This window comes from Copadichromis virginalis, linkage group LG7, assembly GCF_057382275.1.
Source record: "Copadichromis virginalis isolate Kocher_CV1m ecotype Utaka linkage group LG7, C_Virginalis_male_GT1.1, whole genome shotgun sequence".
Taxonomy (NCBI): domain Eukaryota; kingdom Metazoa; phylum Chordata; class Actinopteri; order Cichliformes; family Cichlidae; genus Copadichromis; species Copadichromis virginalis.
Window position 1 is genome coordinate 14,916,610 of NC_140624.1, and position 20,857 is coordinate 14,937,466.

Genomic DNA, 20,857 nt, shown 5'->3' on the forward strand with positions numbered 1-20,857 from the left:
CACTACACACTAACTACACAAGATTTGCGCTAAACGCCACAAATCTCTCACATCTCAAACCACCGCCGTCACTCCTAAAACGTCCCTCTTCCTAAACAACTAAATGCCATGTTGCCATATCATTTTTTGATTGGTGGACATGGTACATTTTTCCACCAATAGGAAGGAGTGGGGTTTTTTTGGTTTTGTCTTTGCTCACAGGTGGAAAGGGCTTTCGAGCGTTTTTCTTATAAAACGCCGTTTTTACTGTTTCTTCCTGTTGTAAATATAAACAACGATATAGATAATATTCAGGAAGAAAACCAAACATTGCATATATTTTTATCATAACTCTGGTTTTACGTGGCCTATCAACACAATTTAAAAACTGGTATAAAGTCCACACTTTTTCAGTCAATTGTTCCGTCTGTCCTGCTCACATCTCCAATGGTTGTACACGTTGTCATTAACGTGGCTTCACTCCACATCAGCCACACCGCTTTGCTAGCTAAAACACCGGTGTCGGCGCATAAGGACGCTGTCATAGCCTGTGGACGACGTTGATTAGCTGCGTATATACGAATGTGAATCGCATTATTGGCTGGACTATGGGATAAGGTGGCATTGTTGTAATCCCATACGGGAGCAGCCAGTACTTACTGACTAACATGGCAAAACAGAATTGTTAAAGTTTTAATTTTAATTTCAATTCAGGTTAGTTTAGTTTATTACTGGTTAGTTTGTCCAGTTGAGGTAATTTTAGATTATTGCATCTTTAAATATTTAATCTTTAGATCTTTAAATTAATATTATCATTATGATATTCATAAACAAATTTAAATTGCCCCATTAAAATTTTCACAATACCTCTCTTATTCGTTAGATTTGTACATTTTATATTAACCTTTTTATACTATATTTGGATTCTACATTCTGTTTTCTTTAAATGTGTTACTTTCTTGTCGATTTTTACCTTACTGAGGTATTTTGTTTTGTTACATTGTCTGCATGTAACATCTTCATGCTGTGGGAAGCAGCTACAGCAATCCATCATTATCATCAAAAGAGAGAAAACAGAAGGTGGGTATTTCCATCTGCTGGTGGCATTTTAAATTAGAGCTGAGTGTAACTGAGCCTTTGCAACATTTGCCTCATTTTTTGTTTTACCGGTCACATGTTTGCTTTTGGATATTTAAATAATGTTTAATAAGAATTTCAAAATGACAAGAGAAGCTCAACACACATCTGCAGTCTTCTCTGACCACTCCTCACACAATAAAATTCAAAGTAAATGTTTAGCATGTATGTTTAAAAAGATACTCTGCTTAATGTGTTTTTGTTTCCGATATCACGGCTGGTGGGGCAGAGAGTTGCTGAGTCGAGAGTCTGGCTAGAAAGGTGGAATTTCAATATGCCGGTCATCTTTTTTTGGCATCATAGCTGCCTCTGTGATCACCCATGAGTTTGTAGCTGTCACCGTGAAATCACTACATGAAAAATACATAAAAATATTTGACTCCTCCAGCACAACAAGGCCCTACAACTCGTTTAGCCTTTTAGTCATTACAGAGATTTTACTCTGTGATAGTGCAGGTAGCAGTGAGATGAAATTTGGGCACATTAACATTGGCTGGAATAGAAAAGTTCATGATGTCAGAGTTTTAGTTAACTCCTAAACACAACGCTGATGCTTCATAGCCCATAACCCACCACAGAAACATAACATCTGCAGATTTAGATCATATTTGCAGATTTTGTGAAATCCACCATGAGGATGTCATGCTAGATGACAATCTTCATCAAGAGGAAAATGAAGACAATATAGAAAATCTTTACAGATATAGGCAGTGCAGACACAAGTGTGTTTAACACCTGAAGTACCCACAGCCAAGGTCAAAAGTAAGAAGGAAATTTAATAACTCAGTTGGGTAAATTAAACTGATATTTCTGCTGTGCTTTTATTTTTCATCAGTGAGTTATGTTGGTGGTCATCAAGATTTTTATGGCAGCATGTAAACTTATCCAAATGAACCACACAAACAGAGCAACCGCACAAGAGCTTGTTTTAATTTACCTAAACCTGCAAAGTGTGCAAATGCACTTTGAAGAAACCAGCAGTGGGACTAAAAGGCCTGCCTGAAGTCAAAGCGTGAAGGTATGATGGAAAAAGTAGAATAAATATTGAATCAAGCACTTGAAAGCTTTGTGGGTATTTTGAAAATCAGTGACTATTCATAAGTTAATGAAAGGGAACTAGTTATCTAATGGAAGTGTTTAAAGTGGCGAGCACAATACCTTCTCAAAACACTAAACGATGCACGGAAGAAATGTGAGGCTCAGCAAAGAGTATGATGTGTGTGTGGGGGTATGTGTCCATGCTTATTTGTGCGATTGCCAGAACGTGGCTGAGCTGTGCCTGTGGATGCAGGGTGATTCACCAGGCTGTTCTGGAGGACTCCTGTGTGGGCTCACCATCATTGAAATAGGATCTAAGACGAGGAAGAATAACGAAGGCAAACAAGGGAACACAACATACAAAGCAAAGATCTGGGCTTCCCTTAAGGATCACTGTATCCCCCCCCCCCCCACCCCCACCCCATTCTGTAACAACTTACAGCAAGTGCCCCTTCCACAGTGCTTCTCACGGTGATGTGTGGTTGAACGATGGAGTGGTCATAAAGCAGATTATGTAACAATATGTAAAGGTTTGGGAAGGGGGGAGGAGTTCCAAGGTGTCACTCCTCCGTGCATCTGGGCTGGAGAGATTGTGCAAACCTCTGCTCAAAAAGCAGCACCCAAAATAGGATTAGACCAGAGCAAGTAATAAAAAAAAAATCTGAAACGTAGACAACTGCCAGCATGCCCTACCTCCAGGCTGTGCTAGTTGGGGCCTGGCAGGCTGGAAGCTGGGGAAGGGGAGGGGGGAGAGGAGACTGTGCGTATGGCTGTGGCTGTGCTGCCCTGATGGCTGGAGGAAGACAGTGAGGGAGCATAGGCATGCAGGCCTACAGATGCTCAGGGCTTTTTATTAGCCTGCTTCCCACTGCAAAGCCAAAAAGGGCCAGGCAGGGCTTACTTATTCCTCCTATTCCTAATGTCATCCCTAAAACATTCTTGAATCTCTCAGCACTTCATTACCCGTGTGCTGATTGCCAAATGGGTTACAGTTTACAATAGTTATCGTCATTCTTCCTCCTGTTCTTCTTCCCTGCCCACGTCAGGTTTGCCAGCTGATAAAGATTCAAAATTCTTCTCGGCCTTATAGCTGTGGCTGGTGGCCCGTGATTCTTGCAGAGAACAGCCATTCATGGAAACAAACACGCATCCAGAATGTGCCTAGAATAAACTGCAAATTACACTTGGCCTGACCACATTGCTTCCTGGCACACATTTAATGTATGTTTATAATGTTGAAAGGATAAAAAAAACACATTTGTTTTCCTCAGCCACAGATCTACTGTAGAGACAGGAAATGCTGTTTGGTTCCCTCGTGAATGGTCTTCAAAACACAGCCCGCCCTGCTTGCCACAAACAAACAACTTGTGGTACTGTATGCATGTCGTACAATGTTGTGGATGACCCCACAGCCTTCACATGCAGTCAGAGAGGCGCTTGCTTTCACAGTACATTGAATATGCAGTCACATGCATCACTGACCACTGCTGAAGGTTGTTTGAGCTATTTGATCGCAGGAGATCCTGAAAGCTGTTTGGGTGCAGGAACACCTGTATTAGGAGGCTTCATTTTGGATCAAAATGTAAACAGAGCTTTAGAATAGAATTAGAATAGAATAGAATTCAACTTTATTGTCATTGCACATGCACAGGTACAGGGCAACGAAATGCAGTTTGCATCCATCCAGAAGTGCTTTAGTGATATAGATATATTACAATATATATTAGCAATAATATAGATATGTAAGTATATTACAGAAATGGGTCTATTATGGTATGTTATAATGTACACGGTATGAAGTATGTTGTGAATATTCTATAACTATAAGTATGTACAGGCTGTAGTGAGTACAAGCTATGTACAGGCTATGAACAGGATATAAATATGAAAAACTATACAGAATATGAAATAAATAACTTTACAGAAATCTGAGATATACAGCTATACAGAAATGGGAACTATGCAAGTTGTAAACAGTTGTAGGATTAAAAATTATCGAATGTACAGAATGATTATTTACACAGAGCTATACAGTAGTGCAGTTAAGATAAGTGAGGGTGTAGGGTGCTAGGGTGTAGGGTGCTACTACTACTACTTTAGTAGTAGTAGTAGCATTGGCTCAGTCATAACAAGCACAAACACAGAGGCTGTTTTACAGCTGTGCACTCCCATTAGAGCTGAATTTGAAGAGAGTATATTTTACTACTCACTTAAGAAAGATAGAGAGATAGAGAGAGAGATATCTAAATACAAAAAACTTTTTAATCTATCCAATACAAAATCGCCATCTGTGATTCATTTTTACCAGTGGACAGTCTCCTTGCTCTCATTTTGAACATTCAGGTTTTTCCAGCTTGTCCCAGTCCTTCCTAAAAGCCGGCGCATGTGATAGGCCTTGACATTATTCAGTTTGTCCTTCTTCTGAACAGATCCAATGCTAGCTGCAGGGCCACTCAAACCAGAGCCTGCAGTCAACAAACTCGTGCTGCTATGCTGAGCTCGCCAGGGATGCAGAGCTAACAGCGTGTACTGTCACCAGCTGTAAGTCCAAGATGGCAGAGTCCATCAGCAGAGTAAGAGACTCATGAAAAAGGGAGGTCCTTATATTTCTCTCTTATTTCTTTATTTTTTTTCACAAAGTACAACCTTCAGTATAACTTAATCATTTGTTTAACAAACATTTTGACATTGAATAACTGTTGGCAGTCATTTTGTCAGTTGGTGGAAAAATAGTTGAAAATTAATGCTGAACCGACAGATGTTACCACGACATCGGGTAAAGTGGACATGAAACACATGTATAAAGGATAATTTACACTATGGATTCCTGCTCTCAAACACTGAGATAGATTTAACTCTGTCTGTGAAGCTGAATTTAAGAAATAAGTGCATAAAGTTCAAGTTTTTAGAACATGTTTAGCGCCATCTTGTGCCAGTACAGAACGTGACGTCATCTAGTTGGCTGGTTGGCTGCGGCTAATAGACTTAGTAACTTTAAGTTAGCAAACTAGTGACAGAAATGGTAACTCAGTGGGAAACAAGGGTAGTAAAACTAGAGGAAAAGCAGAGAAACCGATTAGGATACTTGTATTAGTCACACATGCAGACCTCTGTTTCTAAATCAGACTGCAAAGCTGCATGCATGCTCCAGCTTCATCCTCCAAAAGAATACCTTAGACCACGGACACACTATAGGTAAATGGATGCATGCACTGCATGTTCCTTCTCCATCACTGCACACAGTAATAGCTTCAGGTCAGCACTATATGACCCGAGTAGAAACCATTCATACATATTCAGACAGGTTACTCTGAAACTACATTGCCACATGATTGAGGTTCCACTTTAAAAACAGGACGTATGTCATTGCTGGAATATTACCACATACGTCATCAAACTGAAATGAGATGATATTATCAGACAGTCAAAATTAAGCTCCATTTATTGAGCTATATATTTAAAATTAAACTCCATTTACAGTGGAGAATCCAACTTTGCATAAGATTTTAAGGTCAGGGAAGAATCTTCGACCTTAATTCCAACCTCTTCTTCCCCATCCTGCTTTCCATTAATTCCTCTTTTCCTCACTGCTCTACCTAAACCTTACAGACTCCAAATACCTGGGTTTGTGATCTCTTGGTAGATAGCGCGCCAGCAGGAGGCATTTTATGGTCCACATCCAGGTTGTCAAATCTGTCTGGAGCACATTACACAAAGTGCTGCTGCAAACAGTGGGTAATAAACAGTGGGAAAAAGAGCACGACGTGCCGCATTTAGAAGCAGAAGAAGAGGAAAATGGAGCAGTCTAAAGGACACGGGATGCATTTTCACTGAACTTCCCGAAGCAATTCTCTGCTCACACTAGACACTGTAACATCCCCTCCTCTCCCAACCATCATCTGCTCCTCTGCCGGCCCAAATCTCTGTCCGTCCTGCAAGTTTTCAACATTTCAAAGGCAGTAGTAACACTGACCAGCAGTATATGAGATGCAGATATAACACAGAATTAAATATTTAATACCAACAGGCTATTACATTATATTAATATTTCAGAAGAGTTAAGGAGAGGGGCCTGGGGCTGGGGGGGGGCTCTGAGAAACAGAGGTGTCAAAAATATCTCTGCACAGAATGATAATATTTTACTGCTACTGAACCAAGGCCCTTTATTTTTACACATAATAATCAACATGTAACATAGTTCAAGGCACAAGACAATATACAGCAAAGATACATCACGTATTCCCCGACATGAGAGACCTATAGATCTATACGTTCTGCCCTATGACCTGGTGTAATTCATGTTTCATGCTTCCTTGGTGTGTTTCATATTAGTGGACGTTGCATGCATGATGAGGTTTGTCAGGCGCTTTAAGGAGGAGGAAAATTGTCAGAGGAAGCTGGGAGCCACACGCCTGTCAATCCTCGGCGACATCTGATGTGCAGTCATTGTGTGTTTTCCTCAGAGTCAGAGCCTGCTCAGTGGAGGATCTCAATTTGCGGTGATCACCAAATATTAAGTGTCATTTTTTAAGCAACGCTCCGCCAAAAAACAAAAAAAAAAAGGATCCTAATTACGAACGCTCTTGACGTCTGGCGTCTGTTTCTTACAGCTGTTCCCATGCGTGCATTTTACCTCCTCTAGTTACACGCTTAAGCCGCCTTCTTTCCCATTTCTGCTTTTACTCATTTCTCCCACTTTGTCCTTACCTCCTCCTTCTGTTGCTCTCTAATTAAGCAGTGTTTTGTAGAGGGCAGTGAACTCAGAGACAAGGGAGGAACAGATATACCCCAGGGAAAGATGGTGCGAGAGGCAGATACTGTGACGTCCTATGCATTATCCCACTGATAGCTTATTTACCAAGTGAAGATCTCAATCATGTCATTAAGAGTGTGCCGACTGTCACTGATGAGCAAGCAATTCACCGTCCTTATCAAGAGGAAAATTACATATAAGATAACATATTTTAGCACAATCACTCTTGTGTACAGTAGCAGCTGACAAACATTACCACCCAGGAAGGACTATCACCACAGGGAGGACGCGCTGTAAGAGTCAGCATACTGGATGATACCATGACAATTATCATTTAGTGGTTTTAGGCATTCAGGCATCTTGTTTTGATTATGCAATCAACATGCTTATTTTGCTTGTGAGTGAGCTGAGCTGAATCACAGTGAGCTCTCTGTTTGACCCGCCTGTTTGTTTTTCCGGGCTGTGCAGCGGGATCCTGCTTGTGCCCAAATATCCTGAACGCATGGAACACACCACGGGACTGGAAAGTCAAGATTTCGCTGTATACTTGTGCAAATGCGTGTCTGAGGGCATCTGAGCGCGTGCCAACTCTGTGGGCAAATAGACTCTGAGAGTAAGTGACCAAATATTGAAATATCACCCAATGTCAAGACTGTTGGAGTGTATAATTAGTCGCCTTTTATGACTCATTAAGGGTATCAGCAGCCCCTCCCAAGTCTGAGAGCCATAATCAGCATAAGAAGGGTCTCAGGGCGGTTGGCATTAATCAATGACTGTTGTGGACATGAAATATGATCTGTGGATGTAGAGAAGTGCTGCTGTTCTTTAGCGTGAGAGCAAAGAGCAAGAAAAGAAACAAAGAGAAAGACACACGTGTTTACCAGAGGCACAAAAGGCACATTTCATCTTTGTAGCCCGGACCAATCAGAAATGTACTGCTTGGACGACTCGGCCCAATCTGGCGTGTCTCAGCTCTACCGAGTCCGAGGCTGAGCTCTCTCAGCTCACTCCCGTGCATGCACAATTGCTTGCATCCAATTCATTGTGCTCTTCCAGCTGTACCAGCTCATGGCGTCACTAAAGCAAACAGGACGATAATCTTGTGACCTCAAAAAGAAAAAAAAGTTAACTTGGCAAAGGAGCGGGTGATGAAAATAGTAAACCAGATCATTTTTAGAGACAGAGTAGGCGAGGAGGAGATGGTGGCATCAGTAATTTCATCTTTTTGTACTTATAGCAGGTACAAATAACTTGAACCCAAGCCCCTTGATTATATAGAATCTGCCCTCACACGCCTACACGTATACACACACACACACATTTTCCCATTTCCCTAATCAGCCATGTGAATCCATATTTGGGTTTAGAGATGTGGGACTGTGTGTTTCTTTTGTCTATGTCAGGTTTTCCCACATCATCTGTCCCTCCTGCCCAGGCTCATTACTCTCTGTTCTGCCTGCTCCTCTTCCTCCTCCTCTCACCAATATGCGCATCCCTTTCCCTACAAGACACTCAGAATGGCGAGATAAATCTAAAGCAGATGTGAAATATAATAATAGTGTAAACACGTTTGCTGAAATTGTCTTTTTGCAAAACAATACCTATATATATATATTTGTTTTTAATAGAAAATGAGTGAACTTACAAGGATAGAGAAGAGAGCAAAGCAAAAACATACTGACAGCTGTTGCTCCAAGTCTGTCTATGAGTTGCAGTAAAAACAGAAGTGTGAAAACAACCCACACAGGGACAATGAGTCTGCTGAATCCTATTCATGACCTGGCCCAGTCCTGCAGAACAAAAGCTCTCCCAACTTCATAATTTACAGTTTATGTGTGCTTTCCAACGTCCTGATGTGGCCGCAACCTGCTAATGGAAGAGAGTACACACTGAGAGTGCTCACTGGCATCCTGTGCATTTTTAACCTCACATAGTCAAAAGCTACCTCCCTGGTTTGTGCACAGAGGGAGACAGACCAGGACGTCTGAGCCAGCATTTACTGAAGCTACAGTTATGGAACAGTGAAGGGACTTAATCCATGGAGCACGCTTACCTATACAGCTAGATAAGGTGAATGAAGGAAAATATCCCTTGCCCGGCTGGTCACCACTGAAGGAACGGGAGATGAGACGGAGGAACGAGGGAGAAATACTCGGCCAGCCAAGCTGAGGAGATGGCAGTCATACAGCCCAATCTGTCAGTCTGACTACCTTGCCAGATACAGGGTGGCTCACACAAAATTACACACTTTTTGCTAAATACCAAGAGACAGTGAGGCTATACACACACACATACACACACATAGAAATTGTGGCTCCAGCACACACACCAAGTTGTGGAACATGCTGTACTGAAGCAAACAGCATGATGCAACTGCAATTTAAACGCCCGTTCTTTAACAAAATACGCACACAATTCCTGGTTCACCTTCTCTTCCTGTTAGCACACAGTGTCATCTCTTGCATTAAGTTAGCTCGATGGCAACTTGCGGTGACTTTGGTGTAGGAGCTGTATTTTGCTCCACTGACATGTACGGCTGCCCTGTCTCCCTTTGACGAAGCATCTGACATTTTAAGAGAAGCGCTTTAGTGAAGAAGAAAAACACCACCCTGCTATCTGTACAGTAAGTATGAAGCTACAGCTAGTAGCCTGTTTGCTTAGTTTTGCATACACTCTGGAACTCTAATTTATTTAAAGGTTACAAAATCTCACCATGGTAAAAGAAAAAGATCCTTCATACTAAATAAATAGTAATATAAATTTTTAGACTGATAAGTAATAGAGGGATGTTTGTACTTTGGCAGGTTAGCTTTTTTCTCAGTGTTTTCATCCTTTTGATCAGCCTAGGCTAGCAGGGTGAATTAAGGTATATCCTATTAAAAGATGCACAATTTCTGTCTCTTCATGTGTCTGTTCAGAGTTCTCCAGCACGACCATGAGATCAGGAACCAAACTTGGCACACAAGTACTATTAAACTAACTCTACACTGGAAGAGATTCACATGATGCTACATGATGCTACCCAGCAACCACCTACCAATCCTTTAGACACCTACAAGGTTCATGTAGCATAATTAACTGTATAACTGTACTTAAGGCAATGGGATTTCAAGCCATGTCAATTAGTCCAGCATATAAAACCAACTTTTTTCCTGCCTGTGATCTTATGCATTTTAGTCGAGTGCATCATGATGACGTGCATAGGGAAAACCATGATGCATGTAAATATGCAGTTATATTGGATTTTAAGTTATAAAATCCTCTTTTACTTTATGAGTGCATGTTCGATTGAACAAAATCTTGCACACCAGTTTCTCATTCTACATTTAATAGGGTGTACAGTAGGCATGACCTGATAAACTCATGTAGGTGTTGTTCCTACATTATAATAACACTCTGACTTCAGTGTCATTTGACTAAACAGACCTTGTCTGGGCATTCATTTTGCATTAGCCAAGAAGTTAGCTAACGCTATTAAAAACTATCACGTGCAAAACAACATGAGTAACCTGATCATATAAATTAGTAAAGACACTTCCACACAAGAGATTTATGTAAACAATGGCATTTTGTTACTTTTTCCTCCATATTCCAAAGATATGACATCACAGCAACTTCATTGGTCAGTTGTAATGTTGGTCCTGGACCAACATTATTATGATGATGCAGGACACCAACACGCGGATATCAGATACACCGTAGTAGTAGTAGTACTTTTTTTTTAATGGACAGGTGTCAGGTGTGAAAACCTTGATGATAGACGTAAATACATTTTACCATATATAAGCATGCTATGAGTCTCATATTTGTCTGAGGTTTATTTATATAAACAACCTCTACCACCACTACTTTTACTCTGCTCAGTGTGGATGTACATCAGTTTGCTAAGAGCACATACAGACAAAACACTACAGCATGGGCGTGTAGTAGTACTCACCATATATAAGCATGGTTGTACCCTAATGGTTAATAATACTGCATAATAATCTACAATGAGCTGGCCCTTTGTCACACCTACATTAACATTACCCTTATCCACACACCACAGAAAAATACTATGAGGAAAAAAGCAGAGCAGTCTGAAAAGCATAAATGAATATGTGCTACTTTTTCTGTGCAAATCATTCTGGGTATTTTATTTCTCAGTTCCAGCATGAATAGAAAGTAATGTATTCTGGTGTGAGAGCACAGAATTGCAGTTAACTGTGCTCACATAGAACTGGTATAATTTAAATAGACAGATATTAAAGCATGCTCTTTTTTCTATTGTAACCAATATGTAAAAAAAACATCTTAAAAAAATTCCTTGATGCTTAGACCCAGCAGGAGGGATGCTCAAGCACAATGTATTTGCAGCACACTGACAGAAACCCTGTAGTCAACCATCCCATTTAACTCTCAGTTACAAAGGGAGTACAGTAATCGTTTTTCCCAAAATGTCAAACTATTGCTTTTATGACTTTGGGCAGTTTTCTTTTAGAGGACACCTTTGTGGATGAGTGGATCCAGCTGGGGGCTTTTGTTGCGTGTCATACCCCCTGTCTCTCTCCCTTAGTTTCCTGTCTATAGTCATCAGCTACCCAATATATTAAAAAAAATACAAAAGTTCAGGGTCATTTATGCTAGCTCACACTGCAGATCAGTTCTGCAGGGTCTGTTTAAGATGAGCAAAATTACAGTTGGTAGCTGGAAAAATGCTTTGAACCCATTATAACAGAAGCTATTACTCTTCATCTGTGTAAAATCGTGGTGTGGAAAGACTAATTATGCTCTGGAATGGTAATGATGTCTGTCAACAGGATAATTCGCAAAGAATTCACTCTGAGCCTTAAAGTGAATGCGATTGTGCGACCACTGGAGGTTTAATGCAAGGATTAGTGGTGGTGATTTAAGACTGGCAGCGAGGGAAAAGGGCACGTTTTCTAAAAAAGTAAAATACTACAGAGCACGACTACATTACTGATGAGGCCATATAAAACAATAAGAGTAAGAGCTTGGAGTGACCTCAAGGGGCTTAGGCAAACTCTTGACATGCTGTAAACATAGCCATCATATATTATCAACACTCCAGACACTGTTCCTCTGGAGAGATAATCTCATAGAGCGCCCGAGCCACCTCAGATCTTTCATATCAGCGCCATGGTGCTCTGAAACACTATGGCAACTGCTCGCACACGTAATCTCTCCTGGGTGTGAGATGCAAACAGAGCTAATAAGTTTGAAGAGACAGCAGTGATCACATTTCCAAACGACTCTTTGCATCCTGCTCGGATAACCGAATAAAGGATATTCTCAGCAAACCACAATCCCACTTTCAAAACACTTGATCCTAAGATGACAAGCGCCAGGCTATCCATTATGCAATACTCTCCTTTTCTCCATCGCTAATCAAAAGTGGAGCAACTTCCCTGGATGGGATTAACAGTCGCTCAGCCTTGCCTCTTTGCTTTTAGGACAGGGAAAAAGGTGGTAGGATGCACTTAACCAAATGCATCATGGCACCTACTGACAGTGGGAGCTGCAATGAGACTGTGGAGGTCATTGTGGTGGCCGTGGTTGGGGAGGGGGGATAAGGAGAATAAGCAAAAGAGATTGCGAAGAGAACACGAACCGGCACGGCGGCACTGGGTGGTTACGCAACAGCATACACAGAAACGTTCGCTACACACACGCAGTAACCACAAACATGACAAATGTCCCACCGCTGCCTCTAAATTTGAGTCAGCCATGTTAAAAGTTAGACATTAAACCGCTCCAGTCAGTTATGAAGTCACATTGCTCTTTTCAAGTTTGCCTTTTTTTCTCCTCTGCTTCCTTTTCTCCCCTTCCCCTATCCCAGACTAAAGCTGTCAACTACCCTTCATTCTTTACTATGCATGCCTCCCATCCCTGCTCTTCTTCCTTTTTGCACACACGTACATAGACATATACACACAAGGCCTCCTCTCCTCTGCGTGACCTTGACTGGCTAGCACTCCAGGGCTTGTTCTTTGCCTCTCCCTCTCCCTCTGTCTCTCTTGTTCCCTCCATCTTTCAACGCTCGTCTCCACTCCATCGTCTGCCTCCCTAGCTCTTGCTTTCTATCACTCTCCTGCCGGCCGGCTGATGCTAACCGGTGCCCCCCCCCTTTTTCTTCTTCTTTTTTTTTCTCCTCCTTGCGAAGGCACAGAGGAGAAAGGGACAGAAGATGGCAGAGAATGGAGAAGTGAAAGACCTCCCCCTCCTCCGCAATCTAGTCAGCTGGGAGAGTCCACCATAAAAATAACTCCAGCACTAAGAAGCTCTATCAACAAGTCTGCTATATAGGGCCTGACTGATTTGTTATATTAACAGAAAAACTGGACTTCCTGCATGGATAATTTGTAATAGCTGGTCAATTACATTGCAGTTACCCCTATTTAGCATCTATTGCAGCCATATAAATATTTTAAAATGGTTTAAAACACACTTAATGCAGTTTTATATCAGATTTATCAATGCTTTGATAACAACTCTATTTTTTCTATATAAGAAGGCAGTTGATACATTGACCTAAGAAGTGAAAGATCCCCGGTTTGATCCCCAGAGGAGACACAGATCCTTTTGGGGTTGTGTCAGGAAGGGCATCCGGTGTCAAAACATGTGGAGCTACCCGCTGTGGCAACCCCTTGTGTATAAGAGAGCAGCCAATAGTTGTAGTGGCAATAATATGAAACATGTCTGTAAAGAGGAAGTCTTTGTTAAATGCTCAATCGGGAGGGTGCTTTGGATAGTGGGAGAAGCGAGGGGGGTAAACGAGACAATAAATATTTAAATGTAATGCGTCTTTACATTACATAAGGCTGATTCCATGTTATGTATGAGTGATGCTCCCAGAAAGGGTGCAGGTGGAGCAAAAAATAAATCTATTCTCCACAAATGCGGTTTTTATTTCTCAGTAGCGCAAATTGCTTGATTCAAAGTGTGATTAGACTTTGCTCTAATCAGCTGATACGGCTTCCTGTTCCACCGGGGAGGATAACGAGGCCTCTCAGTGGAACAGTGAAGCAGCAGGTCCAAATCCATGTTTCGTTGCAGGTGTTCCTACAAAAGCATCTAATTGCCTGAAACCGAGCCTGTTCTTCGTACTCCAGTCATCCTTGAGTTTTTGTTTTTTTCCCCCCAATGGCTCAGCTCATAACACCCATCTGTATCATAAATTGGAGCAGTTAACTCTTTGACTATCCATTCAAAGCTGAAATAAACATGAGCTCAGCTGACAGAGCAATCCATTAAATGTCAAACAGGCTGATTAAGCACTCTGTACAATAACACTGTTCCCGTGCCAATTTATGTACCTTACACATATCTAAAAGGTCTCTGCCACGATTGTGCTCAGCAATCTGATGCATGCAGACTGAAGCTCATGTGTTTAACTCCAGATTTGCTATAATATATGACATTTCCATCTAATCTACATCTGAAATGAATGCAGCAAGCTGACAGGACTTCAGAACAGCTCCCAGCTGCTTTATGTTTTAAACAATATTAGAAGGGAAAACAGAGGGCTTCGTGAATAAATATCTTGAGCAACCTTTCTCCAAAGTTTGATCACACAAATGCAGACTTGTTGAATGCACCTGCTAAGCCAGACATCTTTTTCTCCCAGGATCCAGTTCTTTCTTTTTTCTTTTTTTTTTTCAATTCATCTTGCTCTAAGAGGCATGGTCATTACAAGACTGCCACAGCAATCCCCCAAAAATAATTTCCCGTTCAACATTAGTAAAACAGCCATGAAGTCGAGGGACATCATCAATTTCTACAGGGCAATAATAACAAAGAGGTTAGGAACTCGCAGTCTTCCGCTGACACCTACACTTCACACCGTGTTAAAGACACCCCACAAACCTCCTCCGTTTTTTCCATTTCATTTCCCTCGCACTTAAAATCCTTTGATGCACGCTAAGAAAGGTGAGACACCCGGGGCACAATGAGGGTCTTTTCATTCAGCGGTAAGTGATTACAGTAAATCACTCTAACCACAACTTTGGTTCATATATAAGAGCATATTTCAGCATGTTGCCCGTGGTCTGAAAGGTGGTGGCAAACCATAAATAGAAATGGGTTAAAGGTTAAAATAAAATCTATACTAGCAATTGCTAATAATTTTATCTCTAATCATATAGAATCTCTCTGAGGTCATGCTAAGGCACAGCAATGCTTTTATCTAAATGTGGTGACTGTTTGATTTTAACGTGTTTGCCATTTGAGTCAGGCTCATTCGAATGCTAACATCTGCAAAATAACGCTAAAAAAAGCTGAAGCACATGGGAATATTATTAGTACTAAAGAAAAATATGGTATAAACCGATCATTATTATGCCAAAACGTGGCCCCCAAAAAATTCTCAAAAATGTGAAACGTGAAAGAAAGTGATTGGATTTGTTTAACTTTTGTGAAGACATCTCACCTTTCATCCGAGAGGCTTCTTCAGTTTCCTGTCCCAGGTATTTAAACTCTCCACCATCTGGTTTCAGAACTGAAGAAGCTTCTTTGATGATAGGTGAGACGTCTTCACGAAACTTAAAGAAGTCCAGTCGCTTTCTTTCCGATCTCCTTAAACCATGCTCAAACGTGATTCGTCAATAGCGTTCTGTTTCCAGACTACAAGTGGACTGCAAACAGAAACCAGGAAGCTTCCTGCACCAAAAACGTCTCTCACTTACATATGCTACATTTTCATAAGCAGAATCTGTTTGTGAAGAGTCATAAGCCAGTGTACTATAGACATATTAAATTGCAACTTGACAATGGTGCTTCATTCAAAAATAATGGGATCATCAAAATTATAACATTTATTTTCTGGAGCTCGTCCAATCCGGTAATTGATGAGATAATTCACAGTCATGATATTACTCCTCTAAAATGATGCCATTTGCTTGCTGCATAACCTTTATTACAGGCTGCATATTCTATGAAGAAGCCAAAAAATATATATACTCTACTTGAAGAGCTATCTTAGTGCAGCTCCTGCATGCCAAGTTTAAGTCATTTAGATTGGTAGCCCTGCCCGAATGTTTGGACGCCAGCCCAAAACCAAGGCCAGCATCAACCTAAATCAATAGTGAACCTGACGTTATTACTATACATCATATTCAAGTAGTATGGGGTCCCAGACAGAGTCTGGGACCACACATCAAATATATTTAGGGCAATTTGTCCCAGATGGACAAACTCTGTTTCCAGAAAGTATGCATCACAGAAAGCAGAGAGAATAAAATGTCAGTGTACAGCTTTATACGTTATAGTTCTAAAATTGTGTTTGCCGTAAACTGGATTGTTTTAATCACGCATCCGACAAATTGGGACCCTGCCCCAAGAAGACATATTAGGGATTCACCTCTTACTGTCAGCGACGCAGGGTGAGTGCATAATACAAGAAGTCAGTCAACCACAGGTTCTCTCTCTCGGAGCGTATCCTCAGTGCAATCTATCAATAGATGTCTCAGTATCGGTCCAACAAATCTATTATCGATAGATGAAGCTGGAAAGCTCTTCTCCTGCTTTTCAACAAGCTGAAAAATGCACTTTTTCAACTGGAAACAAAACCTCCAGTCTCTGACTACTGTTGTTCCTCCCGCTGAAGAGGGAGTCGAATTGTAGCACAGACATTTCACAAGTAGAGGCAGTCTTCTGGTTATGCATGGGGTGATGATGCTGCATGCCTCACAGATTTTTCACACTCGCTGGTGATCGTTAAAGAGAAAAAAAAGCCACACAATACACACAGTGAGGCCCCATACAGACCCAATCCATTGATGAACAATGGCAGTGTCACTAGATAATTCCAGTGACTAATTACCTAAGTATAGAAAATCAGTTACAACAATTATCTTTAATTAGGATACAGCAGGCTTTGGTTTAAAACAATCATTGTTCAAAAGGAACCTAAAGATTGTATTTTAGATATAAGGATGAAAGTTAAAAGAAAGCGCTATAGCCATCTTTTTAAACAAAAAGCAGCTGTGAAGCTGTTTTCAACTTCTCAGATATGAAGATTATCTGTTTTTCTCTCAAAGCAGGCTGAACATCTTTGAGCTTGGGACTGCTGGATATCGTAAAAGGAATCTGAAACTTTAATTTTTAGAGAATAAACTATGAATCAGTAGCTTGTGAAAACCTGAACTCTCAGAGCACCCAGCAACTCAGAAATCCAAAAAACTGATTACTGTTATTTAAGAACTATTAGTGCCACTGTGCATGACTTTCCAACTGGCTTTCCATCCATCTGCTTATCCAATTCAGGCCTATCCCAGCTGTCACTGGGAAAGATGCAGGGTACACCGTGGACAGGTTGCCAGTCTGTCGCAGGGCTAACAGGCTACTATTCATGCTCACATTTACACCAATGGCCAATTTAGAATCACCAGTTAACCTAACCTAATCACCAATTAACCTTCTTCCCACAAAGCTGAAGTACTCGGAGGGAACCCACACAGACACAGTGAGAGCGTGCAAACTCCACGCAGAAAGGCCCCAGCCAGGTGATGGATTTAAACTCAGGATCATTTTACTGTGAGGCGTGCTAACCACCACAGCACTACCCACTGTTTTCCAATTATTCTGTGTTTAAATAGCAAATACTTCCATCAGTACTGATCATCCTGTCTTCAAAAGTACATTTGTCATATTGCCAAAACCATGAAACACGAGTCTCTGTGTATTTTTATGTGCCAATATGGCAAAGTAGGGTGGTAGAGACTGTGCCGAAACAGCCACATGATCTGGCAGGTGTTTATACTAGCTGACTAAAATGAAGGCCTAGTTCAAAACGGGTGTGGTTTGGCATGTGAGTGCTGAATATCGAGTAGTAATGAGAATTAAGTACAAATGAGTTGGAACATCAGCATGCTGCCTACTATCAAACACTCCTGGAGCTCACACTGCAGCATTTTTCTGATCAGTAAATGCTCTTAATAGTTGCTGAATGTTTTCCAATGGGCATAAATGAGGAACCGTTTAGCTGCCTGACTGAAGAGACAATAACAGGGTGCCACATTATCAATCTTCAGTCTTTTCTTTCTTCAGTGATTGACTTTTGTTCTCAAGTTATAGTGATCACAGCCCACTTTCAGTCCTATTTCGGGTGTTTATTTGACGGTAGCCCACAGTTTGTGTGATTGTCAGGTTCACATATGATCAACCTGTTTGTTTTCACCCCCCACACTTTAATCCTCTGAGGCCATAATCAATATGTCCCCGGCAGACCTTTCTCCCTCTCCCTGCCACTCCACCTTGAGACGCGGTGTGAATTCAAAGGCCACATCAGTGCAGCGAGGGGAAACACCGACTCGTTTCAATCAATTAAAAGCGTCAATCACAAGTTCTTCACTCAGAAGAGTAGCTCCGTCACGTCGGGAGCCCGTACTCATAACTTTACTTCCTCAGTTGCAGTCCATTAATTCCTGAAAACATTCTTTTGTCTAACGCCGGGTTACAGCAGCGTTCACTTTGCAAAGCTCACCTTGAACCTGTCTCTGACACGTGTGGCCCCCAAACTACAGATTTTTTTGATGTTCGGATTTCCCTTTGCAGAAATGCGTAGGCAGAGGCACAGCGGTGCTTTAAGCACAAATTCTAATGTGCTCACAATGACAGTGCTAGCATGCTGATGTTGAGCTGATAATGTTCACCATCTTAGCGTTTAGTGTGTGAGCAGGCGAGCATTTGCTCTGCACCAAACATTACCACAGCGGAGACTGATTGTGTTATTAAAATGATGGATTTTGACAATAAACCAAAGTATTAGAACTCACGATGCCAAGATAGTTATGTTCTGGAAAAAAAATATCAGGAAATCAACAGATTTGGGAACATGAATATCTGTACCAGCAGTTCTTGAGACATTTCATTTTGTAATAATCCTAATTTGTAATAATATTTTGTATTAATCTGGCATCCAAACACTAAAGCCACAGTATAGCCACAATTAAAAAACAACAACAACAACAACCCCAAAATAAACAAAGTGGAAATTCAGATGTAAACTAACCACCTTTAGCTGTCAGCAGGGGCAATTCTAGGATCAAACCTTTTCCTTCCTTTCCTCCTTTTTACCTTTGCAAACCTAAATTCAACTGCAGTCTAATAAGACACTACTTATTGTACTGTCTAAGAATGACTCAGAATGAATAATCACAGTTCTTATACTGGTTTTGGGGTGGGCACTTCAGTTATAAAACCTGAGGCAAAGGCTCAATTATGTTGACCATAATTTTCCAGAGTTAAAGAACAATTTGTTGCAAAGCAGATAATAGCTTTTGTCAGTATCTTAACCACACAAAGCTAGTCCATTGTACTTTAAGCAATTTTAAAAAGTCTTAGTGCCACTTTATATATCTGGACATTAGTAATAGAGTTGCTTTTAGCTGTAACCTGTGCTGTGCTATGATGAAATTCAGATGTGCTTAGGCACCCCCCCAAAAAGGGTCCAAACTCACCAGTGGGTGCCAATAGGTTTGGCCACTAAAGTCATGTCCAGTCCAGTTTTGCATGCTTAAGCAGCTTCACACTCAACTGGGAACCCTCCACGCGAATGTCAGCAAGAATAATTAAAACAGTGAATTTTGTTGCATCAGTGTGAATTTTAAAGAGGTGAGATGACCCCCCCCCCCCCCCCCCCCCAAAAAAAAAACGACATGTTTTTGTACCCTATTGGAACCCCTTGACTTTTTTGAGGGGGGGGGGGGGGGGGGGGGTACATTGCTTTACTGTGACTTATCATCAGTTCTCTTTATTCTGGAGACACATCACTTTAAATGTGCTTCAGTCTTCTCAGGTTCCCCCAAAGTGTCTAGTGTTGAAGGTTTTTTCTGAGGCGTGGGCGTGTGTGTGTGTGTGTGTGTGTGTGTGTGTTGGTTGGGGGGGGGGGGGGTGCTGTGTAATCAAGCCCATATTTCTGCAGTTTCTGACACCGCATTTATTCGCTGATCTCACTTGCATCATTGTTTCTAAAGCCAGCATCTCTCTCCGTCCCCAGTGGTGCTGCCGATGCTGCTGCCACACATCCCCGTACAGTACATCGTGTTGTGGTCCTTGCATGTGTGCTGGGGATCACATTATCTCGCATTACAGGGAAATGAACAAAAAACGGGCCCTCCCACTCTGCTTCTTTTTTCTTCTTCTTCTCTTTTTCTTTTTCTTTTTTTTTTTTTTTTTGCTCTTTTTACACCACCACCCCTCTCAGCACGTCCCGCCACTCCCCCTAGCCCTGTCCTCGGTAAAAAAAAAAAAAAAAAAAAAAAAAAAAAAGCAGCAGGTGTTATTTCCGTATAACCTGAAGATTTAGGTGGTAATTAGCATTACCTCTCAGCCCGGGAGAGTTATATTTATGCTTGCTGGTGACGGCAGGGGACGCGAGTCGAGTGTGCTTCTGGGCACCCGACGAGAGAAGAAATCACGCCTCAAAAACACGTGGGAGAGATTACTCAAATATTCCTCCTTTGTACCCTCTTTAACCCTCTAGCGGCTGCACGGTTGTCTCTCCCCGTTAAGCAATAAGCTGCAGCCCATTAGTAATTTATTTTTTCTTGCAGGATGTCAGGCACACCATAAATACACATCTACATGCACACAGGTTTCACTGTAGCTAAGGGCTTTGACCTTGTGTTATGCTGCCCTTATTAAGTAGCTGTTGCAAATGTCCCGAAAGCTCCAACAACACAACGCAATGCACGCTGGCAAATCCATGCATATGACAAAGTAGATGTGCTTACAACAGGTTCACAATTGATGGTTCAAATGGTGCACTGGTAGAAATGCAGGAATGGGCTAAAGATTCTCCTAGGAGGCAATTAACTGCACAGATATTACATAATGACAGCCCACACTTCTCACCAGCATCCCCGGTCCATGCCAAAGGATGAGATGGGGCTTGTTCAGAAGAATTACGTTAACGAGGAGGTTGGGGATGGCGGGAGGGTACACCCCCCT

At 41.5% G+C, this 20,857-nt stretch overlaps 1 protein-coding gene across 1 annotated transcript in view; it reads right to left on the bottom strand.

Moving 5' to 3' along the window:
• Positions 1–20,857, bottom strand: part of LOC146704693 (synaptotagmin-7-like) — a 56,470-nt gene that overhangs the window by 35,280 nt on the left and 333 nt on the right. The gene's annotated exons all lie outside the window — the stretch shown is intronic.